General features: G+C 35.5%; 1 long non-coding RNA gene and 1 pseudogene across 1 annotated transcript; both read right to left on the bottom strand.

Annotated features, from left to right (window-relative positions):
* Nucleotides 1–1,505: 1,505 nt before the first annotated feature.
* Nucleotides 1,506–7,750, bottom strand: LOC120166231 (annotated as a pseudogene).
* Nucleotides 7,751–12,486: 4,736 nt separating this feature from the next.
* Nucleotides 12,487–17,691, bottom strand: LOC120166251. Its single transcript, XR_005519904.1, has 3 exons — nucleotides 17,270–17,691; nucleotides 16,711–17,182; nucleotides 12,487–12,549 (listed from the first exon to the last, which is right to left on the bottom strand). It is a non-coding gene; the product is annotated as an uncharacterized LOC120166251 (long non-coding RNA).
* Nucleotides 17,692–27,519: the final 9,828 nt, after the last annotated feature.

Raw genomic sequence — 27,519 nt, 5'->3', positions numbered from 1 at the left:
ATCAAAAATCCAATCTAACCCGACCCTTTGCGATCCCTAAATATTTGTCATGCCACGAAAAATTAAAAAAAAAAATGTAGAAAGAATGATGGATAACATGGCACATAATGAAGATACAGGAATTTGCTCAAATTTATAGAATTTATTAACATGCGAAAATTTATATAAATAGAAAATATCTTAAACACGATTACAATAAATAACGACATGATTACACCAATTGCCACGTCTAACAAAAGCTGTCCCTCCAAAATACCTTTTAACTGCAATGTTAGTTTTCATAGGGTGTAGTTGAAAAAGCAGATAAAAGATTATCTGAAATCCTATAATTGAGAAAACACTATTTACAAGACTGAAGAACACTAATATGTTGATTTACCGACGAACGAATTAGAAGAATGGATGATCTTCAGAAAGCATTTCTTTTTAACTGACGTCTATTTACTCTCCTTTGGTAGGAATTAATTCCCTAGACATACATGAGGGGCGAAAACGAGGAGGATATCTTACACACCGAGTATCCCAACAACCGGTTTCACTTCTCCCTCGACCCCAACAACCGGTTTCACTTCTCCCTCGACTTTCGGTACCGAAAACGAATAAAATTTTATTGGCAAAGTGTCTGTCCATCATTTACCCTGCACAAAACTATCGGAGAATTGCTCGGGAATATTGGTGTCCGCCATATTAGCAAAGGGTAGCTTGGATCCTGTCTGCTGTGTTCCCTACACAACATAGAACAAAGGTTAGCCGTTTATATGGTGCATGAGACAAGAAGTTGAGAGACTCTCTCAGGTTTTCAAAGAGTGACTCGTCTCGAGTTGCAGTTTTTCGACCCCGAGGCTTAAAACGTTTAGCAGATGTCAAGAACTTTCCCTGAGTATTATGGTACCAACCTTAATAGTCGGTTCACATTCACAAGTGTATGGAGTTATTTCGCCCAATATTCCATTAGCAACGTTTTCAGATGAAAGCCCGATGGCTGGAGAGCCTGCAAGGACTTGTGACCTGCAAAATCTATCAATGACTCGACATTTTCCTCTCATTATCCATACTCGGCTTGTCCATAGTTTTATAGTCTATGTTGCTCCGACTCTTAATTTTTCTTTCAAATACCCCGGACGATGCATATTCAGACATGGGTATGGGAGGAATGACGTAAAACTATTAAAGGAACTGAACATATTCATGCTGGACTGGTATGGCAAGAGACTCTTACAAGTTATATCCATATTGAGGAACATCTATGTCAATGACTCGGAACACTAATATGCATAGTGATTGAGGAACAAGTCTAATTGCAAATAATAACGTAAATTACTTTGCTTATAGGTTATTAGCTCCTTTATAACCTACATACGGGCAGGTAAAATGCACATGACAGACAAGTGTACGACAGAAAATACAACAAAGCTAAAAGTTCATGCATTTCTATTGGAAACATCTCATTCTAATGTAGCTTCAAGTCAAGCTTTACACAATACACGGAAAAAGGAAAGTACCTCTCAAATTGTTTCGTCCTCGCACGAATTTCCAGAGGATGAAAGCCAATCTAGGTCAACAAAGTTAGAACAGTTGTATCGATCCCCTTGTTCAGAGAGAAAATGTGATCAGATCCAAGACAGTGGTCCATTTGCACATGTCCAAACAGCTGCCTTTGGGGCATTGATGGTGTATACCTAAACCAAAACAATAAAAAAAATTAATGGAATAACCGTAAATATAACATGCTACATGATACTCGTTAACTACGGTAAACCACTAAACATATTGGCCCTAATCTGAATCATGCAGCATCTTTAAAACAAAAATTTATGATGGAATTGATATGAAATAGTAGCTCAGCCAGACATGCAAATTAAAGATCGAAAAATACGTGCAAATAAAACTGCACACTCAATATTATCTCCCAATAGTTTATGGATAACAGATGGCTATGGCTTTCAATTAGAAACCTTTTTTTTTTTTTTTTGGGTAGGGTGGAGGGTTCCCACTCTTTAGGTCATGGGTTCAAGTCCGAATTTCTCCCGAAGAAGAGTCGGAAACCCCCTCAATGAAAACAAATGACGCTTCCAAGTAGAGGAGGGCATGCAACAATGAGAACAGAAATCTAGGAACCTTGAGTATGCTATATCTCTTTCACAAGTTGAAATCTCAGGTGATGACTCAGAAAGGCCGTTACTTGCTCCTTGTGATTGGTTAGGCATAGTTGGGTTTGTAAGTTTCCCTTGCTTATCATTCTGGCTGACATAGGCGACTCGCTTTGACGAAGAATGCTTCCATCAGAAAGGGATCTTGGAAAAATTGACCTGACATTAAGGATTAGCATGTTATCAGAAAAGCATGGCGAACCTCTTACCAAGCATCAAATGTGAGTATAGGCAAAATAATCTATCAACTATATTTCATTATGTTATATCAAGCATGTTAAACTGTGAACAAGAATCATAGATCTTTATTTGTCAAAACCAAAGACCGCATAGGAACAGAATGCATGCTGTAAGAGAGCACCATTAACGCAATCATAGTATGACCAAGAATCCACTCATTTTGAAAAAATGCAAGTTTAATGAGAAATAAAATAGGCAGGTAAAACCAATCAATCATAAAAGAAGTCTATCCAATCACTTCCATCAAGATCGTACACAGACTTTGATGAAGAACAGCTTCCCCGGTATATATATATAACTTCGAAGAGGTAAAACCAGTGCAAAAGGAACAAAACCAAGGAATTCAATCCATCTCCATTTCCTACGACAACAAGGATTATGACAAAATCTATACCAGATGGTAGCACAATGGCATAACTGTTTGAATTTGCACTCACAAGTCCTAACGGGCTTGCATCATACCAGCTAACTATCAAAACTCAAATCAAGCTCCCATAGCCATAATTTTCTAAATAACGAAAAGGATGAGCATTCAAAACTAGAAACAACGAGGTGCATATTGACAGCGACATGGGTTCCCAGGAACAAAATAGAAGGGGGTTCATCATCATCATACTTTATGCCTTGGTGAATAAATTTTAAGATTTTTTTTTAAAGCAGTCTTCCATCTTCATCCACAAGTGTTCCTATTTCTTACCCATTTGCTGATTTGAAGCCAATTCCCAAAGTGCAGGCATTCCAGACTGAGGCTGAAAATTCCCGAGGAATCTGCATAAAATTATTCAAATTTTGCTTGAGATCTTATTAATAGCACATACTTGAGAAAATAACTGAAAAATATAATACAATTGAAATGTCGAATAGACTAAATTCCAGACAGAAAAAATGGAAGCCTTTTACCATTGCAGTAGGATGTATTAACCCAAACAGGCAAATTTCATTCACTTGCAATTTTGAAATATGATTCTCAAATACCATTCAGTGTTAACCAAGGCAGCCATCAATTTTCAACTAAGAAGTAATACAACAGAAGATTGTAACTTACAGATTAATTGCATCTGTTTCTCTGCATCCATATATGCATTGCTATAATATCGTTGAAGAGTTCTAAAGAACTCCTGCGACTGAGTTGCTGCTCTCCACTGACCCCGTCTCTCAGAGAATATCTGCATAGATATAAAAGAATAGAAAGTTAACTGACTGAGGATTGTATTGGAACTAAACTCTGATACCAGAATGAGTTTCTTAACTAACAACACAACTAATACTCCTTCCATCATCAATTGACCATCACTGCTCTAGTACAGATCAGATATAACCACGACGTAAAATTAAAAGGTTATTTGAACTTTTTTTTTAACTTTTTTAGTTTCAAACTAAGTGATGTTAGACTACGCCTACAACAATTTTTCAGTCAAATCAAAAAGAAAAAGCATGTAGGGTTGGAATGGCTGAAAGTTGGTAGCTTTGAACTCTAGCAAAGGGGAAATCTTATTTCTATGAAAAATTTTCAATAATATTGTTCTTAAGAGAGAGAGAGAGAGAGAGAGAGAGAGAAGGGGGGGGGAACCTACTTCTAAGGTTCAACCTCCAAATTCACCATTAATTAATATCAATTGTTAACCATGATATTTGACATTTCTAGCCAAAAAAAAATAGAGAGAAAAATGCAAACTAAAGATACAGAAACTAAAGAACCTCATTCTATCCGAGTTCTGGAAAATGCATATGGTCACAAGTAGCATCACAAGTTGGAATTACCTTATTGTGAGCTGCAGAACCACCATATTGGTGTGCAAGTGTGTCACCCATTCTCTCATAAAAACTCATTAATTCATCTGCCAAAGGGTCATCAAGGTCTATCTGTGGGGTATCTTTAATCCCTAAAGTATGAAGCTGGTCTCCGAGAGCAGCCAATCCATACGCATACTGTGCAACATTAGTGCGATCGAGACAGTCTATACAATTGGTCCTAAGCACACCTCTTTGGAATGTGGGAGGCTTGACCGAATGATTTCCATTAGCAACATTATCATCACCAGAATAATTCCCCTCCAATCTGTAAGCAACCTTATTAACATTGAGGCAATATTTTGGGGGTGACACATCACCATCATCAATATCCCTGCTCATGTTATGACAACAGAAAATGTCATTATCAACAGTGAAATAGCAAACCACATATCATAAAAAAACCACCATAATTGCATGACTTTAAGATTTTTTACTATTAAAAAGCCAAAGTAATTCATAAGTCACGTAATTACCTAATATAAGAATCTAAGACCTGACAAATTTGAAATACTAACTGATGATGGGTTTAAAAAATGTAAACTACTGAACAGTGAGAGAGAGATTGTATATGCCATCTGGAGTACATTCCCTTTTCAATTAGTTTAAGTTATTTTCCCAATTCCCACACCAAACGAATTCTAACTAAAAAGCTAAGTACAACCGTATTTCTGAACATTTTTTATACAAAACTGGAAGCTATTGAAAATGAAAAACTTACTCAGGAAGGCCAACCCAAAGACTCGTCAAGTCTCAAGGTTGATGTCACCCGACAATAAAAGAAGCCCGTTAGTGTTAATGCATATCCAGCCACTTTGCCCAAAAGTAGCAAAACATTGCGATTGACTGTAACGAACAAAAATATAAGTTTTTCTGAAGATCAGGAAACTCAACCTATCAATGAGAAAAGGAAAATACATGTGAGTTCACATAAAAGGCTTAGAACATATACCTCTGAAAATGTTTGTGTAGATCCCAATGAAGAAACCTCAAACAAGTCTCTTCTGACAAATCTTTATTGATAAAATCAATTACATGCAAACTCTTGACGTAGAATTGACTCTCGAGGCTTCTTTTCTTGTGTCTGGTCATCACACAAAGCATATACACAATCTTATTATTAAATCATTCATAACTTATATCATAGCTACATCAACAAACTCTAAAACCCAAGAGCCCTTCTTTGTCCTTGTAGAAATGGTACCATTTGAAGATTTTCTACCACGTGTAATATCTTTATGAAATTTAGCAGTTTATGAAAGAATAAAATAAAATGAAGTGATGGAACTCTCATGCTATAAAGGAACCAAGGCATGCTGCAGAACTCCAACAATACAAGGATATTATGAAAACTTGCCTTAATCAAATTCAAAATAATTATAGGATTGCCATATCTCTCGACAAGATTTTCAAAATGAAGTCTGGTTGCTTCATAATTTTGGTCCTTCTTTGACACTGGAAAAAGAGAAAAGGATCAGTGTTTATTCATGAACAGAAGAAACATGCCTGCAGTAACACTTGAAGTACTCTCTTAGAGTACAAGTGCATACATATAATATCTGGTTTAATATTCAATCGTGATTTTCTTGTGACCAAAAGAGTGGGATTGAGCCTCTATTCTGGACGATGGAAGTTATTGGTGTGGAAGCCCACAGACATCCTCGAAGACAATCTGCTCTGTCTCAACATCATTAGCTACTCTGCCTTTTTCATTTACTCCCCGTTTCAAATACCTAAATGCAATAACAGTTGCACATGAAGACAATACATTTAAACCCTTAACGTTCCATAACTATATTACAGAATACAACACCAGCATGGGTAACTTTCTTACCTGGTACCTGCATAGTGTCGGGATCTCCTCGCAATGAGTACAAGTTTTAAAACCCGTCCTGATACAGTAAGTGTAGTCTACATTTACATAGCTAATGTCAAACTATGAAACTGAACATCCATATAGGGATGCACAACAGAAAATAAAATTAGCTAGTTATAACTTCAAATGAGCACCATCCTTGACCTGCTTATAGAAGCCATACACCAATGCAACCGTCCATAGAGTATTCTGGAGGTGATTGCGGATCCCTCGAGTCAGGAAATCATTCCAAACAAACATGTTCTCATAAAGAACTTGATCTGATCTATAGTTACACAAAGTTCTTTTGAAGACTACGCATAACATGGTATGAATAGCTGAAGAAGAAGTCCTTTGTAAGATCCACTGTGCACAGGAGCTTCTTGTATCTAAACAAACCAATTAATACAAACTAAATATATATATGCATCAAAATGCGTACAATAAAACACACTTAGCTTAAACAACGAAAATAAAGGATAAGAAACATTTCAAAGGACTCAGGAATCAGCATATGGTGACAACATGCCAATAGGTTTCTACATATCACATTAGGGAACAAAAAATCATTCAACATAATATTCATGACTTCCAAGAAGCAAGAAAGGTATATAACTCATAGAATAGAAAAAGACCTGATCTCCTCCTTGTAATTAATGCTCGCGTTAACAGTTGAATTTGGGAGAGGAATCATCTCACTTTGAAACTGCATATACATTGTGACCACAAATTGCACCAATCTGCCTTCTTTTCGTAATGAGCAGCATATAGTAAGGTCCCAAAAATTTAATAAATCCTAAAATATGAAGGGAACAAAAACATAATTAGATATGCATTTACACATTAATTGTCCTCTGAAAAATAATAACAAAAATTACAACATCCATACCAACAATTCCATAACAAGTGGTAACGAATTTCAATCCACCCGTGGATAAATTTCCTTCATGTATCCGCCTCAGCAACTCAGAACATTCACTCTCAGTATAAGTGGTAGAATCTTCACGAATGTTTAACTCTGAAGGATCGAGTCGGTCTATTTTTAGTACTCTCCAATAAGTTCTACTCTTATTCCTCCCAATCATATAAAAGTTCTGAACACATAAATCACAATGCAATTATTCAAAACAAAATTCAGTCACTTAATTTGATAAGTCAACATCAAAACAAAGCTATTTTAAGTAAAATTACATCTATTGATAAGTCAACATCAAAACAAAGCTATTTTAAGTAAAATTACATCTAAATCAAGTCACTGATAGCAATAATTAATGAGATCAAAGAAAATAAAAGACTAATAATAAATTAAAAAAAAACATAAACAAAATGAAAAATTACCGATAGAGTTTCGTAGAGTCTGAATTTCTGCATATAGGTAGACGTTTGAAATTGGAAGGAGCCCTCATTATTAATACAATCACCACTTCCTGCTGCTGATGGTTCCATTATTAGCTTCTCTGTTATCCGTTTGAAAATTTCTAGCTTCAAAATTACCTATTCTTGCCCAACAACAATCGTTCCTGCGAATTATTGAACTTGGCTGCTTCAAATACAACATCATCTTTCACCTAAAAGGAAATTTCACTCTCCTTATTCCAGCCTGATTATCTTTCCATTCACTACCAAAAGAACAAATACAAAACGCATAATCTCCCCAGAATTTTGTTATCTTCTCCAGTCACGATTGAATTACATAGATCGAATAAATTAAAAAAAATCTACTTTTATAAGGCTTTTAAACGAAAATAAGATCGAGTTTTGGAAACAAAAATGATTAAACGAAAATTAATTAAAATATATATATATATATATATATATATATATAAGATGACAGGGAGCCGCTAGGCTAATACCACTTTTTTTAGCTTCCTTTTCCCGAAATATTATGATGATTCGAAAAATATTCTCAGATGTCGGGTTTTAAAAGAATATAAAAACATTATTCTCCATTCTTCTTCTTCATCTAAAGAAGAACAAACGAAAAGCACAACCTCGCCGATCGCTTCCTCCTAATATAATAAAATTTAGGTCTAATGCTATCGGATTCTAATTTTCAAGAGAAGTAAGCTACTATAAAAATGGCCCTAGACTTTTAGATCACTTGTATTCTAGTTATTAGATTTTTAAAACTCATAATTAAACTTTTAATTGTTATCATTCTATAAACTACTATTAGAATAATTGATGTAACATGTTATTTTATTTCTTATTTTCTTTCATACTTGAACTTTTGCTTCAATGTCTACCATTTTTCATTTGTGAGTGAGTTTATTGCTTTGATTGAAATGTGGGCCACCCAAAAATCTTAATTACATGCAAGAAGCTTATGTTTCATAGAGAAACATAACAACAGTACCTTAGGCCTACCACCACGCCTTAAAGATTTCATCTCTCTCTATTCCTACCTTAGCTATCTAATCAGTCAAACTATTTTGATACTTGGCACATAATAAAAGCAACATTCGATATCGCTCGAGATAGCGGTCTACTTCATCGAACAAGTCCTACCATTCCCATGGTCTAAATACGGAGAGGCAATCCGATTAAAACCACTTGAGAGTCTGATTCAACTATTAAAGATGCTTTCCCCACCAATCGGTTTCCATGAATACTTGCAAAGCAGTTTTAATCGCCATTGCTTCCGCGAATTCAGGACTCAATACTGAATCTGGACCAGGGAACATTGCTCTAACTTCGCCCGCCGAGGTTCTTAACACTCTTCCACATCCAGCGGCTAAGTGATTAAACGCCCTGTCCACGTTAAATTAACTGAACCAGTTGAAGGATGGCACCAATCAACCGAAGCGATGTTATTGCCTGGCTGATCAATGCTTTTTGAGGGATTCTTCCACCCTTCTTCCTCGATTTTATCCAGATGAAAGAGCGAATTTTTGTATAGAAAAGCAGATCCGACAAAGATAGAACTTAGATTTGAACACTTTCATTCCGGGCTAACCATAAGCTCCATGGTGAAGCTGCTACAGCAATGAGCCAACATGATTTTAACTCCGGGGTAAGCAGTATTACAGCAGAAACGAGCAGACTCTCTATGTCTCCACATTTAGGCCAATTAATCAACCACCGGTTGCAAACACAACCCAAAAGCTCATTACGAAACTGCATTCCAAGAACAGGTAATTTATGGTTTCCCGCTCCGAGTCACTCACATACACACTTCATCTGAATCATCTGATTGAATACTCGATTCCTCAAAAAAACTTTAGTTTGGAATCTGTCTATTTTCAACATCCAAAGGAATGATTTCACCTTTAGGGGACTTAATTTTCCAAATCTTATTAAAATCAAAATTTGACTCATCTATCAGTAATAAGGAGATCAGATAACCTATTCACCGAAAAAGATCCCTGTCTTGTCATGGGTCCAGATGATGCTATCATTAGTTCCAGGACATACAAGTTCATTACACATTTTTTCTCAAAATCTCCAAAACTGCCCGCTCGTGATCTATTAATGGTCTGCAGAAATAGTTCGACTAATTAATATCTTTGATATTCGCATCCCACAAAAGAAGCTATAACTTCACCCTTCCTCGTACATAGCCTGTACAACCTCGGAACCATTTGCCTTAGTGATTTGCGCTACACCAGACATCTTCCACAAAAGAATTGATTTCTCATCCCCATTTTTCCATCTAAATTTCGAACGGTTCATCCATTGTCTACATCAGCACTAAACAAGTTTTTTTTGATAGAATCTGCCGTTGGGGTTTTATTATAAAATAAAAAAAATAAAATACAAACTGTGAGTCAAAAAGAAAGCCAATCGACACTTGGCTCCAAACGTAAACAAAGCTATTAAGAAAAATCACAAAAAAACGCATAAACAGAAAGGAAAGGAAAAAAAACTAGAGCAAAATGAAAAGATCCCCAAGAAGACGACGACGAACTCCTTAAGCTCACACAGCTATGAAACAAGGAGAGAACCGAGCCAAAGGAAGAGAAAAAACAGGGGTCCAAACAAGATCAAAGAATATCCCTGAAAACAACAGCTCCAGCAGATCATGGGGGTTCAAAGTTCCGACGGTCTGCAGCAGCAAGATCGAGGATGGAGGTAGGTGCTTCTTCCACCCAAAAACGATCAGTTGTTTCTTTTAATCCATGAACGGCCATTGCATGTGCTACGTGGTTTGCTCATAGTATCAAATTGCAGTGGTGTCGCGGTTACGGATATTACAGACGCGTTGCGGATATGTGGACGTTGTCGCGACCGTCTTTCAGTTGGGCTCTGAATTGGGCTTCGACTTGAATAAATGGTTAAAGTCGTCACCGATCATTTTAAAAACATTTAGGTGGATCGGACACCCTTACCTTATATGCGTTTTACTAAATATGTCGAGTTTGGAGTCGTTACAGTCAAAGAATGATAAGCACCCTTGAACTGCCCTTTCGGTACCAATTAATTTGTCGGTTGTCTTAATTGCGAAAAATTAAAATTTTAAATTAAAATTTAAAAACTCGATTCAATTACTTACCTTTAATTGGTTGGAACTTTTTAAAAAAAAGTAAAAATGTTAGATAAAAAATATTAAATAAATTAAAGAAAAAAACATAAAAATAGTAATAATAATAAATCAAAGGAAAAAAAGGTAAAATAAAAATAAATTAAAAAATCAAAGAAAAAAAACGTGAAATAAATAAAAAATTAAAAATAAATTAAAAAAAAGAATAAAAGCTTAACATATCAATTGAAACAAATCAAAATTAAGGGATTAAATCAAAACTAAAAAATGAGCTGCCAAAACAAAGAAAAATGTTAGAAGGACTAAACAATAAATTAAAGATAATGACCAGAATGCAAATGAAATAAATATAAAACTTCAAAGTATAAATTACCCAATAGTAATAATTCGAATGACTAAGATGAAATTAATAAAAACAAGGGCTAAATTCCAATGTCATAAACGCATAAATCATGATCATACCAGAACCAAATTGAAATGAGGATAAAAGAAGGTGCTCAAAATAAAAACAAATTCCTTTCATGATCCACGTAAAGCATTCATACAAATTTCAAGTACTAGACGCACAATATCCCCTTTTATTATTATTATGCGCAGTATCCCTTTTCTAAAACAGTGTTGTTTTACCAATTAACCTAAAATAGGTTTTATTTTTAAATTTGTCAAATGATACAGAACCAGAATGTAGAGATTCTGTCTAATAACTAATGTTGAAAGGCTTTTGAATCTCTCCCGCCATTGGCAAACCAAAATCAAGCTCGAAAAAAAAAGCAGTTACCTCCAATAATAGAGTTTATTAACTATGGCGAAGCAATCGGTGGCTCAAAGGTGAGATGTTTAGCTCCAATAATAGAGTTTATTAACGATGCGAAATTCATAAAATTATACTAATTTTCATCCCTATGTCGGATTGTCTCAACGTAGCCTGGCGACGAGGCTTCAACCGTAAAGAAGTGAAGATGGACATCCAAGAAGCGGGTATTTGGAATCTTATCAATCGCTACTGGATAGTCGAGATATCTCACATCAACCGTGAGCGGAATTGTGTAACGGATGCCCTCGCTCGGCTTGGTCGTTCGAAACAATAGATCTCGTTGAGTGGCAGCACCCTCCTGTTGACATTCAAAGATTCCTCCACGAAGACTCAGGCAGGGAGAACAAGATCCTCACTCACTACTAACGCAGTCTCTCTTCTTTTTGTAACAATAAAAAAAATTAGACTATCGTACAAAAAAAAACTTAAAAAAAATTAACTATCGTACAAAAAAAACTGTTATAATTTTATATTAACTTACATAAATTACGGGTTTCTATTTCTCTAAAATCATATCACCGATTGATAGAATTTTTAACTATGGTTTGAATACATATATCAAGGTAAAATCATCCAAATATTATGAAAAAATTGATTGATTTAGAGTGTTTGACACAAATTATTTGTTAGGATAGAGTAATTTTTATAGCATTTGGAAGATATTTGGATCAAATCAAATCTTTGAAAATATGTACGAATGACATGAAGTCTTTTGTATTATTATTATGTTAGATTTTCATTTTCATTGTATGTAATATAGAAAAACATTCTATATTTTTTACGTCTTTCTAAAAATATCAAATAATCCGAACTTTTCTTTATTTATTATTTATTCACTCTAATTAAAAATAATTTATCCAACACTTCATATCTATTTTTTCCACCACATTATCTTATCAAATTTACCCATACATCAATAATCTGAATTGGCCCTCGAACCCGTCTGAAGTTGATTATGAGATATGTGGATATTTCAATATGTCAAGTTGGTGGAGGGTAGCTTCTCATTGTTGAGTTAACCACCACCATCGATCTTTGAAGGTGTTTTTAAATCGAGTATATTTCTTCATGAAATCGAAACTTAACTCTAAAAGCTACAAAAATTATGCATGTGAAAATGATAATTATGATGCTCTTAAGTATGTCTAAGATGCATTTGGAATCGATCATGCCCTATTTTCTTCTTCTTGGGGTTGCAGCCTTTCGCATTTAGATTGTCCTGTTTGAAAATATTTTTCTCATTTCTCTTATTTTAGGGAAAAAAAGAATAAGGATATAAGAATCTTGTAAACATTTCCCTTAATTCAAGCTCACAATTGAATCAAATCATAACATGAGTTCGAAGAATATCAAAAGACATAAATAGCTCTTTCATGCTTTCAGAGTTATAGTTCTTTGACAAATATTCAAATTGATGGGTTGCCTTTAGGTTGACTTCCTATTTTCTAAGGTTTCAGCCACAAAAAAATGTCATTTCTTTTTTTGAACATCGCAACATGCCTCTTTTTTCTTGGCTTGGTATTTTAATCGGATGCGGAAAAATAACGCAACTAGCATATCAATTACTAATCTTCTATTTCGTTCTGAAATCTTCTGTTTTTCAAGCTTCGTAGGCTCCTCTAACAAGGCAGTGCAGAAATATCGTCTAAAAATGAAATTCCTAAGTGCTCGTGTGAAACTGACTATAACAACAGGTGTTCCTTAACTCCCTTAGTACATCTTTACCGAAACTCCTTATTTAATTTGCCATCGTCTGCATAGCTAGATCCATAAAGCCGGGGCGTTTTAACCAATTGCTTTAGAGGGACCTCAACATCATTGTATAGATATTATAATCACCTTTATCAGGCTAGCTGAATATTATCATAAGTCGAGGTGTTTAATTAATTGCTCTAAGGGACAACTCAAACTTTATTGTATATTATAATCACCTTATCAGGCTAGCTGAATCTTATCCATAAACCGAGGCGTTTAACCAATTGCTTTAGAGGGACAACTCAAGCTTTATTTATATTATAATCCCTTTATCAGCTAGCTGAATCTTATCCATAAAGCCGGGTTTTAACCAATTGCTTTAGAGGACAACTCAAGCTTTATTGTATATATAATATTATAATCTGGTATACGGGTCCAATTTCTTAAGTTTTCAAGAAGAACCTGTTATAGTCTAGGGTTGTTGAAAGTCAAAAAATCTCATCTTTAGAATTCAATTTCCAAGCAACTGACTAAACTAGATTCACCTACTCGACAGTTCTATTTGTGAAGATCATTATCATCAGTGAACGTCTTCAACAAAAGATGACCCATGTTGTCCGTTCCTATGCATACCTAAATATCAAGCCTCTTGTTTATTTCCCTTATGAAAGGATAAGGCTATATCAATCCCTTCAGGAGAAAGATATGGTGTTCGAGTGTGTCTTTTGGGGTAAAACCCAAGGGTCATTATTTGATCATGTCACTTTGTCAAAGATTTGTAACTCTGAATCATTTACAGATTTTTTTTTAATTCTGTTGATATTCAAAGAATTTCAAGTCTGCAAATTTGATTCAATGATCATCAAAATTCATTTAAATATCCTTATAAAAAGAAATATGTCAAGTTCAAAAGTAAGTTACAAAAATAAATATGAGAAGTTAAAAAACAAGTCCAAACATGATGTTGCAAAATAGAATAAGCCTCATTAGGATGCCGCACTATTTCTAGAATATCGAGGATTAGGGCTTTCCTCTGCACTCGCTCCTTATTTTTCAACCGTTTCACTTGTCGGGCTCCTTTTACACGATGTACCTTCATATGCACAAATTTCTTATTCGGAAGTGGCATTGCTTTCATCGTAAAATTCCAGCTCTTTTCTGTCGGATCAAGGCTCTAAATTCGACACATTCTTGTACATCGTGTTTATCTTCATTGTGATAACAACATTGTGATAACACAATTACTACAACCTTTGGAATCTGATGTGCTAGGATGTGGTGCAAGAAACCCCGCATTTATCATTGCCTTCATACCCAAGCAAGAGGTGCTTTACTTCGGAGACTTGGTTTTGGCTTTTTTACCCTTCTCTTTGGTGATTGCATTTTTTCTCATCTCTCGATGGCTAGAAAGAGTTTTGTGCAACAGGGGTGATTCTGAATTGTTGAATGAATCCAGCTCCTGTTGCACATTCTTTGGACAATCCTTTTAAAGGCGAGTCAATTTCAATAGCATGCCCCGGAACACCTCCATGATATTCACAGTGCGCATTTTCTTCATACCACCTGGGGTATGGGGCTTTAGAGGTTTCTCTGGATATGGTGACACCACATGTGCGTCAAACAGCGGTTGGTAAGCTCCTTATATATCATGGGAATGGGATCGAAATGCTCATTCCCTTTTCTCTCATTGGCTCTCTGAATCTTGCTTAGAAGCACCTAACGGTAGAACTACAATTGGTTTTGGTTTGGAGATTGTAACGCCTTTGCTAGCGTTGAAAATACTGATGATCTCTTATTCTTTCTCTTCTTCAGGAGAGATATTCTACTCGACCTATATCCTTGTTTAATGGTCGTTTTTATCATCTTTGTTCTGACTTCTTCACCAAATTTTGGAATACGGTAACCATTCGAATTATTTTGAAGTTTTGGTCTATGGAACCAGAGATTCTGGGTTCGATCCCCAGCAGGTCCCCAAACTATCGCGACCGTCTTTCGGTTAGGCCCATAATTGGTCTTCGACTTGAATAAATGGGTTAGAGTCGCCACCGACCATTTTAAAAATATTTAGGTGGATCAGACACCCTCTTACATGATATGCGTTTACCAGAAATTTGTCGGGTTCGGGAGTCGGTTACAGTCAAGGAATGATTAACACCCTTGAACTGTCTTTTCGGTACAAATTAATTTGCATGTTGTCTTAATTGCGAAAAATTAAAAATAAAATTTAAAAACCCGATTCAAATTACTTACCTTTAATTGGTTCTAAAAAAGTCAAAAATGTTAGATAAAAAAATATTAAATAAATCAAAGAAAAACATAAAAAATAGTAATAATAATAATAAATCAAAAGGAAAAAAATAAAAATAAAAAAATAAAATTTAAAAACCCGATTCAAATTACTTACCTTTAATTGGTTCTAAAAAAGTCAAAAATGTTAGATAAAAAAATATTAAATAAATCAAAAAAAACATAAAAAATAGTAATAATAATAATAATCAAAAGGAAAAAAATAAAAATAAAAATGTAAAAAAAATAAAAAACGAAGAAAAACATGAAATAAATAAAAAGTAAAAAAAAATTTTAAAAAAAGGAATAAAAGCTTAACGATCAATTGAAACAAACCAAAATTAAGGGATTAAATCGGAACTAAAAATGAGTTGCCAGAACAAAGAATAAAAGGTTAGAAGGACTAAAATAAATTAAAGGTAAGACCAGAATGCAAATGAAAATAATATAAAACTTCAAAGTATAAATTACCCAATAGTAATAATTCAAATGACTAAGATGAAAATTAATAAAAATAGGGCTAAATTCCAAATGTCATAAACGCATGAATCATGATCATACCATGACCAAATTGAAATGAGGATAAAAGAAGGTGCTCAAAATAAAAACAAATTCCCTTCATGATCCACGTAAAGCATTGGCAAAAGTTCCCATATAATGCTACAGGGAATTTTTAATTCCCAAATTAAAGTGTTCATCCGATTATTCCTCAATGGGGTATTTTCTACAGTAAATTTGGGATATCTCGGCGTCTTCAGGGTTAACCAATTTTTTAGTGGGATCCCGGCGTCTTCAGGGTGTTGGATTATTTGTGTTTTCTACGGTATTTAGGATTTCTCGGCGTCTTCATGGTGAACCAGATTTTTTTTACTCCTTGCTTGGATCTCTAGGCGTCTTTACTTTAAATCCATGAAAAATTTGGCCTTTTTACACAAATATCACCTTACATAAATTAATTACTTGTTAGGCACTGTTTGAGAATATTTTACAGATAAAGCAATTTTTAAATAATTTCTATAAAATTAATCATATTTTGTTAGTATTTTATTTAATTATTGTATTATTTAATTTTTTTATTATTTTATTTAATTATTTATTTTTTTACAGTTATAAAATAGAAAGTGGTCCTTGAATAATTATTTGGATTTCTCGCTTTTAAACTTTTCTCTCGGCTGTAAATACGCTCTCAACCTGTAAACATTCACATCATCCTCTAAACTAGAAGAATGTCGTTGCTTCAGTATAGATATCCACGTATTGAGAGCGTATTTATAGCCGAGAGAAAAGTTTCAACTAATTGCGGGCATCTCGGACAAGCAGATGTCTGAGCAATTCTCTTAGTATAAGTTTTGGAACGTAGGTACGTAATTATAGAAAATTTCCACATAAGGATACGCACCTTATTAGGACAATCAAGTTGCCAGAGTTTCTGATAGTGCTTTTGTCTCGGGATTAGTCGTATGGGATTCCAAGATAAACTTGTAGCCACTCGGACAGCGTATAGACCTTTTTTCCCCCACTCCAAGCTTGCTTATCCGCGATAACAGTATTAGGATTGCGAATTTTCAAGATACTTGAGCCTCCTCAGTGGTAATCGTAGCCTCTATTAGCTCCACATTCCAAGATCTTTCATTTGGTTTTATTAAAGCCACTACATTCAAACCCCCAGTGGTGCTGTAGAAATTTTCTTCTGGTCTTGTCCTGGTAACCAAAATCGTTCCATATCGACACCGAAGTACCAGTGCCCATCCTCCAACACAAGCCAGCCCTCTAGCACCACACACTATGCCATATCATCGACGGGTTTGTGCCCAACCTAGCCCCTGAAAATGTGGTGGTCGAGTAGTACTTAGCTCGAAACACTCGAGCCACTAAGAAATTCGGATAATGAATGAGTCACCAACCCTGCTTAGCTAAGAGGGAAATATTAAATTTGCCGAAGTCTCTAAAGCCCATACCTCCTTCCTCTTTCAACCGACTTAAGCTTGACCACGTACACCAATGAATGCCTCTCTTGTTTGACTTGTGACTTGTGAGACCACCAGAGGCGAGCCATGATTGCTTTAAACTTCTTGCAAAGAGTTTTCGAAAACAAGAAGCATGAGATAGCAAAAGTGGGCAAATGATTGAAGAATAGATTTTATAAACATCTGCTTACCCCCATCGACAGTTTTCGAGTGTTCCAGCTATTAATTTTCCTTCAAACTTATCGAGGAGTGCAGAAAAAGCTTTCCTCTTATTTCGGCCAATAATAGAAGGAAGGCCCAAGTATTTCTCCGGACAATTGGAAGCACATACCTCAAGGATACGGCTTACGTCTCTTTTGTTAAAATCAAGGACATTCGATCCGAAGAAAACTCCCGACTTTCAAAGTTAACTACTGGCCTAAACACCCAGCATAAAAATTAAGGACATTTTTAATGGCTGAAGCGCCATTCACGTAGCCTCTATTAGCTCCACGCGTCACCCAAATCCTTTTTAGGCTTCCAACAGCAGCTTCTCTATTAAGTAAAGTAGACAAACCTTCAGTACAGATGAGGAAAAGATAAGGGCTAATGGGGTCACCTTGTCTTAAACCCCGAGAAGGATGAAACGTATCGCCCAACCTGACATTGATTGCCACCGAGTAGGAAAAATGTCAACGTAATTAATCATCCACTGAACCCAGGTAGTTGAGAAATCCAATCAAAGAAGCATATCACGGATGAAATGCCATTCTACATGGTCATTCGCTTTGCCCATGTCGAGTTTTAAAGCGAACGAACCCGTACCCCATATCTATGGTTTTTAAGGATATGCAAAACTTCATAGGCAAGAAGAATATTGTCCGAGATCAGCCGATTGAGAACGAAAGCACTCTGAGCCTCATCAATACACCCATGAAACAGCGACTGAAATATGTTGGCGAGTACTTTTGAAAATATTTTATACATGACGTGCACAAGCTAATTGGCCAAAACATTGTCATGTCCTTGTTATATCAGCTGTAATCCGCACGTTAACATTATCTGAAATAAGCCGAGAGAGATTATTACCCTGTGAAGAAACAGGTTGATAAAGTAATTCTTTGCAATGCCATTAAGCTCCACTTCCTCGGTATGAAACTGGCCTTGCTGATCATTTAGGCCTTTAATACGGTTTTTTTCTTTTTCGTTGGGATGCATGGCTATGGAAATAACCAGTGTTTCGTTCCCGTGCTGAAGCTAGTTCGCTCTCGCACATTGTTCCAAACAAAACAAAGACCCCCGCTTCTGCCTACTGCCGTCACTTCATTCTATTTGGGTACCCTTAACTTTTCTTCACATGCTCTATTTTATTTGTCTGTAGTTTTGTTTCGATTAAAAAAAACTACAGAGGGGTTGGCGTCTCTAAGATAGTGCTTGAGACGCCTAATCGCTCGGGGTTGTCCCAAACCCCAAACGTTCCAACTTATTATTTTCATTATTGACGGCTGGCCTGCTTAGCAGGACCTACCGATGAATCTGATTGAAGAACCTGTGTCGATTCTTGAATAGCAGCAGTTGAGACACTGTGACTTGTAACATCATGTGCTGAGTTTTGATATCTGGGCCTTTTATTTTTCCTGACTCTCATCTCCGGACTGTCCTCATCCTCGTGCCCATTAACGTGTCAAATTCAAATCTTGACTCATTTGGGATGGGTTTGATTTGTTGCTCGTCATAATTAGACCCCACATGAGAGCTAAGATTCCCACCTTTGCTGCTTGATTCCATCTTCTGTTTACCAATGCTAATTTGAGCCTTGACATTGACTTTCCAGAATACCCAGATTTAGGCTCAGAATTCTCCATGATTTGCTCCTTCCCTGATTTATAACATTGGGACAAATATGGAAATTTATCACCTGACTGACCAGTCTCCCGAAGCAAATGCTGGTCGGGGTAACCGCCCTATGTGGAGGAGCTCGTAACGGTAAATCCCATTCAAGAGGTAAATCTTAGCCTCCGTGGTTGACTCTAATAAGGCAGAAACTTTCACCGTGGCCTGATTGGCTGCATAAGAAACAGAACAGAGTTAACTTTTCATATTCAAATCGAACGTAATGGAAGGTTACCGTTCTTAAGAAGCATTTCTTCTTTCGCTCCATGCTAGTCTGGTATCTAATCTGACTTGTATCCTCAATCCTTTTAAGTTCCAGCGATACTGCTTTTGTATCGAACTCCAGGAACGAACCAATGAAATCCCCAAGATCCCGAGCCATTTTTCTGTCATTCTGCCCGGGGATATCATGAACTCTAACCCAAAAGTTTGCGTGGGTTAACGGTACCACCCGGTGGTCTTCCCCTTCCATCAATCGGTGAAGGATCAGCAAGTGACTATTAAAGTTCCATGGTCCTCCTGCCTCTAGACGATTTGCATCTGTAGTGGTAAATAAGCAAACAAAATTCTTTTCTCACCCAAATCAGAAATTTCAATGCCTCCAATGGGGTGCCAAACGTTTGCCAGTGTAACTCTCATCGACTGGAAATTGACTATGCTGTTGGTAAGAAAAGTGCCGACAAAACACAGATCAAAAGACTCCATTTCACGATCCTCTTCATCCCCCGTCACAAGAACCTCTTCTTCCCTGTATTTAACTCAAGCCTCGCCATCTCTTCAGAGATCTCAGCCATGAGATTAAAAAGATCAAAAGAACAACCACACAAAAGAACAAAAGAAATAGTCAAAAGACAGAAAATGTTGCGGAAGACAGCTATCGGATATAGTAAAAATCACAACTGATAATTTGAGAAAATAAAATGAAGATAAAAGAGACAAAATTTACGTGGAAAACCCCTAAAAAATATAGGGTAAAAACCACATGCAACGGTAGAAGAATTTCACTATGAGAAAATAGGAATTACAACCTCTCTCGATCTACCAAGGAGAAAACAATGATAATTCTCTCTAGATAAAAAGGAGAAAACAACTCTCAAGAAACTCTCTAAAATCTCTCTAATATTGGAAGAAAGCTAGAATGCTTTGGGATGGTTTTGAAGCTAAATGAGCTAGGGTATTTATAGTTGAAGTTAAGGACTAATTTGTAAATACCCTAAATTACAATGACTAATTGCATAGTTTTACCATCCAAAATTTTCAACAATTTGGTGGCCAAATTTTGACCAATTTGCCACCCAATTAATGCCACCAAATTGACACCCATAATATTGACAATTGATGCAATTTGGTGTGCCAATTTTCAACAATCTCCCACTTGAAGATTTGATTGGAACATCATATTCACACCATTCTTTCTACCTTGTACCTTTCATGTTGCTTACGTTTCTGACAGGCCACAGGAGGATCGACCCCAGGTAAATTTATCAGCATTGATTGCCTTCGTCATGAAATCTGCTATGTTGTCTTTGGTATGGATCTTCTGCATATCTACTGTTCCTTCTTCCACTTTTTCACGAATGAAATGGTACTGAACTCATATGTGCTTAGTCCTTGAATGAAATGCTTGATTCCTTGCTAGATGCAAGGCGCTTTGACTGTCACAAAACAGAGAGACATACTCTTGATTGTGCCCAAGCTCCTCCAATAGCATCTTCAACCAAATTGCTTCTTTACTGGCTTGTGTAGCTGGTACATATTCTGCCTCTGTTGTGGACGTAGCCACAATTGACTGCAATTTTGAAACCCAGCTTACAGCTCCACCAGCAAATTTGAACACATATCCTGTAGTAGATTTGCTTTTATCCAAATCCCCTGCATAGTCAGAATCTACATACCCATTGATTAGTAAGTTTGATCCTCTATATAATGCAACATTTGAGGTCCCTTTGATGTATCTTAGGATCCTCTTTACAATATTCCAATGCTCTTTGCCTGGATTCGCCATGTACCGATTAACCTCCCACTGCTTGTGCAATGTCTGGTCTTGTGCATATCATAGCGAACATTAAACTTCCCACTGCTGATGCATACGGTACTCGAGACATCTCCATCCTCTCTTCTTCACTGCTAGGACTCATATTGGAGGATAATTTGAAGTTAATAGGAAGAGGGGTAGAAATTCTTACAATCTTGCATGTTAAATCGTGACAAGATTTTCTTCAAGTAATTCTTTTGTGAAAGTCAAATCTTCCTATTACTTCTGTCTCGGTGAATTTGCATCCCTAGAATCTTGTTTGCTGATCCCAAGTCCTTCATTTCAAATTCCCTAGCTATTGTGCCTTCAATTCTTCAATATGATCTTTGTTGGGTCCTGCAACCAACATGTCATCCACATACAACAAATATAACAAAATCGTTATCACCAGACCTCTTGAAATAAGCATAAGGGTCTGCATTAAGTCTGTTGTATCCAATGCACATAATGAAGGAATCAAATCTCTTATACCAATACCTCGGCGCCTGTTTTAGACCGTACAGAGATTTGTTCAACCTGCAAACCAAGTTCTTATTTTCGTCTTCTTCAAAACCTTCAGGCTGGAGCATATAAATCTCTTCTTCAAAGATTTCCATGAAGAAAAGCTGTTTTAACATCTAACTATTCCAAATGTAAATTCAATGTAGCACACATTGCCAAGACTACTCGAACTGTTGTTAGTCGAACCACAGGAGAAAATTTTCATTAAAATCAATACCTTCTTTCTGAGCATATCCTTTGACCACCAGTCTTGCACGATACCTCTCCACTTGATCGTCACCATTTCGCTTGATTTTGAAAACCCATTTGTTACCAATTGGCTTCCTTACTTGTGGTAGTGGCACAAGGTCCCATGTATTATTTTTATGAAGGGCTTCGATTTCTTCTTGCATCGCCATCATCCACAGTGAAGCATCTGAGCTGTTTATTGCCTCCTGGTATGTTGATGGCTCACCATCCTCTGTTAAAAGGCAGTATGCAATATTACCTTCTATAACATAATCTGAGTGCCAATTGGGACGTCTTCTCACATGATCTGATTGACGAGTTATTGGAGCTTCAGAACTCTCTCTGGTTCTTGTTCATCATGTGCTGGTTCTGCTTCAGAAGAATCTCCTTCTTCAAACTCTTTTTCCACATGTATCTGAGTAGTCTCTGACTTTTCAGCGCTATCATCGTCTTCTTTTTTTTATAGTTTATCTTCTACAAAGATAACATCCCTGCTAATGATCACTTTGCGGGCAGTGGGATCCCATAAGCGATACCCCTTTACTCCATCAACATACCCCAAGAATTTGCATTTCCTGGATTTTGGATCCATCTTTGAAATTTCTTGGGCGTTGTACATCACGTACACAATACTTCCAAATACATTGAGGTTTGAATAATCAACTGGTTTACCAGTCCACATCTCCATTGGTGTCTTCAGATCTATTGCAGTTGATGGAGCTCAATTCACCAAATAACAGGCGGTATTGACTGCTTCTGCCCAGAATGATTTTTCTAGGCCTGCGTCCCTCAACATTGCTCTTGTTCTTTCTAACAAGGTTTTGTTCATCCGCTCTACCACTCAATTTTGTTGAGGAGTGTTCGCCACTGTGAACTATCTTTTGATGCCTTCTTTCTTGCAAAAGTCATCAAATTCTTCGCTTGTGTATTCTCCTCCATTATCTGTTCTGAAACACTTGATCTTATTTCCAGAATCAAGTTCTACCCGCGCTTTGAAGTTTTTGAAAGTTGAAAACACGTCTGACTTCTTCTTAATAGGGTGCACCCAACATCTCCTGGAGTAGTCATCAATAAATGAGACAAAGTATTTTGCTCCACCTAGGGACGTTACTGGTGCTTGCCATACGTCAGAGTGAACCAATTCTAGAACACTTTTGCCTCTAGAATTTGATGTGTTGAATTTCAACCGGTGCTGCTTACTTGTTATGCAATGCTCACACAAAGGAAGTGATACCTTTGTTAAGCCTGGAAGTAGCTTTTGCTCCACAAGGACTTTCATTCCTTGTTCTGACATGTGTCCAAGTTTCTGATGCCATAGCATTGCCGAATCTGAACTACATGAGGCAACAGAGGCTTCTGCTTCTACCAAAGTCTCTCCCTTCAACATGTACAAGTTTGCAACTATTTTTTCGCCTTTCAGTACCACAAGCGCTCCACGGAAAACTTTCATGATTCATTTCCGTGTTTCAATCTTGCTTGTATTATTATCCAACAATCCGTAGGATAATAAATTTTTCTTCAGGCCTTTCACGTGCCGCACATCTCGAACAACTTTAATTGTTCCGTCATACATCTTCAATTTGATGGTTCCTACGCCAACGATCTCTAAGGCATGATCATTGCAACTATAAACAGATCCTCCTGAGACAGGTTCATAATGATGGAACCATTCTCTTCTTGAGGTCATGTGATATATTGCTCCCGAATCAATGAGCCATATATCTGCAAATCGTTTTCTTCCTTCCACGGTGGTTGACGCTTCACAACATAGAGCATCTCCATCATCTGAAGTGTTTGCGGTATTGCCTTGTGGATTGGAGTTTTTATTTAGACTCCAACAATCCTTCTTCAAATGACCCTTCTTTCCACAGTTGTAACACTTTAAATTCTTCTTGCTCATCGACTTTGATCTATCATGTTTGTGACTGCTGCTTTGGCCACGTTCTGTTGATCTCCCTCTCATCGTTGTCATCGTTGTTAACGCTTCTGCTTGTTGCAGATTTACTTGTCTATCTTCTTTGTTCTTGCGCTGATTTTCTTCTTGTAGAACAGCAGCTGCAACATCATCAAAGACTAGACTAGTGACATTACTGTTTGTCAAGTTGATGATGAGTTGATCATACGAATCCGGTAGACTTTGAAGTAGAAGTTCAGCACGTTCTTGTTCTCCTATTTTACAACTTAAGGATGTAAGCTGAGAAAATAAAGTATTCAGTGTATTTAAGTGCTCCGTCATTGAGGTAGATTCTGATATACGGAGAGTGTACAATTTTCTCTTAAGGAAAATTTTATTGTGTAGCGATGTGGCCTCGTACAGTTTGGTGAGATGATCCCATATCTCCTTAGCTGTCTTTTTCTCCTCGATGCTTGACAATACTTCATCTGCTAATTATATATGAAAGTTTTCCATAGCATTCCCGTCCATTTCGATCCATTTGTTGTCATCTGTGAAATCTACCGGCCTTTCACTGATAGATGCTAGACACCCGTCTTTCCTCAGGATGGCCTTCATCTTCAATTTCCACAATGAGAAATTTCTCCCATTGAATTTTTCAATATCAAATTTCGTTGCCATAGCTTCTTTTACGGATAGCTCCCACTTTTTCACTATCGTGAATAGTTCTCTGGAACCTTCAAAGAATGGGTAATACCTTCTTACTTTCTTATGTTGGAGGATCCACCTTTTGGTGGCAACCACAAAGACAATAAGCAGATATTACACACTCTAATCTAGCTCGGATACCAATTATTGCGGAAGACGGCTATCGGATATAGCAAAATCGCAACTAATAATTTGAGAAAATAAAAATGAAGATAAAAGAGACATAAAATTTACGTGGAAAACCCCTAAAAAATATAGGGTAAAAACCACGGGCAACGGTAGAAGAAATTCACTATGAGAAAATAGGAATTACAACCTCTCTCGATCTACCAAGGAGAAAACAATGATAATTCTCTCTAGATAAAAAGGAGAAAACAACTCTCAAGAAACTCTCTAAAATCTCTCTAGTATTGGAAGAAAGCTAGAAAGATTTGGGATGGGTTTGAAGCTAAATGAGCTAGGGTATTTATAGTTGAAGCTTTAAGGACTAATTTGTAAATACCCTAAATTACAATGACTAATTGTATAGTTTTACCATCCAAAATTTTCAACAATTTGATGGCCAAATTTTGACCAATTTTATCACCCCATTAATGCCACCAAATTGCCACACAAAATGTTGACAATTGATGCAATTTGATGTGCCAATTTTCAACAGAAAACCAACACAGAACAAGTTTTTTGTTATACCTTTACAATGTAAAATTAATGAATTTCTGTTATGATATTTTCATATCACATATTCATATGTATGCATTTTTTGAGGTGTTTAAATATAATCTTATAAATATATATTTATTGAGTGATTGTAGAGAAAATTTATATATACATGTTGTCGCTGCTGTTCAATTGACTCGTGCTTGTGTGAATACATGTTTTTACAATACCACGTGTGCTATTTCGTTTTGGAAAAAAAATTATAGCCTTAGATGCTGCTACGTAAGAAAAAATTCCCCAAAAAAATTTCTACAATATTGTTTAGATGTAATTTTAATAAATAAATAAATATAAAATTAATTTTATTTTTATAATATTTTTAAATTGAATCTGATATAAAAAAATTATGAATTTAATTGACTTTTTTTAACTTCAATGCTTTAAAAACCCTCAAGTTTACTATTTACTTATGATCAGGGCCTCATAGCAATCCAAATGCATATTCATTATTTTAAATTAGTTATTAAATATAGTTCAATATACTAATGAAAGCAAAAAAAATAAAATTTTTTGCATACCTATTATATTGAAGAAAAAAAAGAGTATTAAAACTTTTGGACTCCATTTCTAAATTTTTGGACCGTCACTACTTATGATGTAGAATAATATAGAATTAGTACTTAATTATTTTTTAAATTTCATAAATATAAATTATTGTATATATACATTTATTTAGTTTTAAAATATAAACATAATTCATCAAGTATATTTTTGAATTATGTTTATATTTATCGCGTCATATTGCATTAACTTCGTGCCCATCATATTTTTATTATATCCGATTGTTACCAAATTCACGTAAACAAAAATAAGTTTTAAATTATTAATAAATGCCAAAGTTACCTGTTTCAATTATTAATAAATTTTCTTATAAAAAGTTATTACCAAATTTTATCGCTATCAAGGTTACCAAATTTAATTATGTCACATATATATATATATATATATATATATATATATATATATATTCTTATCATTAAATTCAATAAATAGAAACTCGCCAAGTGATTTTGTGGCAAGAAAATATTATTTTTCATAGAAATTTTAGGTTTAGGTATAAATGTATATACTTATAAAAGTTATAAATAAATATTATCTTGTAATCATCTCAATAGTCTCTAATGATTGAATTAATTTATTTTTTCATTACTGAAACTTAAAAAAAATTAATATATAATTTCATCCTTAAACAATTGTTAAAATATTAACTAGGTCCTACAATTTTTCTAATTCGTTCTCCTCCTGTCAAATGTCAACCAACGAGAGTTTCTCTTTCTTTCATTCTTATCACAAATCACCAAATTAATATATAATTTTATCCTGTAAATTTTGTGTTTCCCCAACCATTTCTGTTGAACTATGTTTTATAATATTTTGATATAGTAAATTAAGGTAAAATGTTTTTGGACTTGAATTAAATTTGTTCAAAGTTCATTAAAATAAAATTTGAGTACAAAAATACTTTTCTGGGTACGTAGTACCGATACTGTTCTTATAGCGATACTGTTTTTACAGTGATATTGTTCTTACAGTATCGATACTGTATGAACAGTATTTATACCAAAGGTAAGAGAAGTATCGATACTACCAGATGTTTTTCAAATGGCTCAAATTCCAGAATTCAAAATAGGTATCGGTAATCATGGGGGTACCGATACTACTTTACACTGTAATATCGATACCATGATCATAGTATCAATATTGGTCAAGCCCAACGACTAGTAACGGGTAGTTTATTTAAATATTACAAAGGAAGTACTGATACTCATTAAAGGAGTACCGATACTCATTAAAGGAGTACCGATACTCCCTGTCCTAGGTAGTTTTATTTTGCATAAAAATTATCCTCAATGGCTCCAAATCATCCCCAACGGTTACAAACGGCCACAAACACATTCCAACATATAAAATCAAGCTGATGACACTTGAAGAAGTGTAGAACACCTATTCAAGCAATCAAACACAAGATAAAGCTTTTAATTATTATTTTCTTTTCTCTTGTAAATAATTGTGTTTTAGTGAGCTTAATTTTCTAAAAATCTACCTTGTAAGGATTTTCTTATTTACACATATTATACCTTTGTAAAAGGGGAGTGGTTCTATCTTAGCCATTGAAAAGATAGGGATTTGTAAATGTTATCTCTTTATCTTGTAAAAAAGAAAGAACAAATTAGTGAATTTGTTAGAAAATTTTTGGTGAGGAGCTAAGGTAGTGGATGTAGACTTTGGTTGAGAAAGTTGAACCACTATAAATCTTTGTGTATCAATTTTCTCATCTCTTAAATA

This window comes from Hibiscus syriacus, unplaced genomic scaffold (genome assembly GCF_006381635.1).
Source record: "Hibiscus syriacus cultivar Baekdansim isolate YM2019G1 unplaced genomic scaffold, ASM638163v2 tig00111633_pilon, whole genome shotgun sequence".
Taxonomy (NCBI): Eukaryota; Viridiplantae; Streptophyta; class Magnoliopsida; order Malvales; family Malvaceae; genus Hibiscus; species Hibiscus syriacus.
This window is presented reverse-complemented; position numbering and strand designations above follow the sequence as displayed.